The sequence below is a fragment of the Schistocerca serialis genome, unplaced genomic scaffold, assembly GCF_023864345.2.
Source record: "Schistocerca serialis cubense isolate TAMUIC-IGC-003099 unplaced genomic scaffold, iqSchSeri2.2 HiC_scaffold_1113, whole genome shotgun sequence".
NCBI lineage: Eukaryota > Metazoa > Arthropoda > Insecta > Orthoptera > Acrididae > Schistocerca > Schistocerca serialis.
The window spans coordinates 7501-7806 of record NW_026047308.1 but is presented as its reverse complement, the minus strand read 5'-3'; positions in this window follow the sequence as shown (position 1 = coordinate 7806).

The following is a 306-nucleotide window of genomic DNA, read 5'->3' as shown; positions in this document are numbered from 1 at the left end:
TAAGGTACGATATAGGTTAGGTTAAGGTACGATATAGGTTAGGTTAAGGTACGATATAGGTTAGGTTAAGGTACGATATAGCGTAGGTTCAGATACACATTGTTGTAGGGAAAGGTGTATTGGGGGGGGGGGCGGCAGGTTCGTTGATAGTGATTATCGTAATTGGATGCCTGCGGTATTATCCGATTTGTCACGTCAGGATGCACTTTTGGCTCATGACAGGCGGCGCTCCGATTCCATGGTTGTGGCAGATCTGTGTCTTTCATTCCTGCCATTGTTTGTGTGCTGTGACAGGAGGCAGTATTG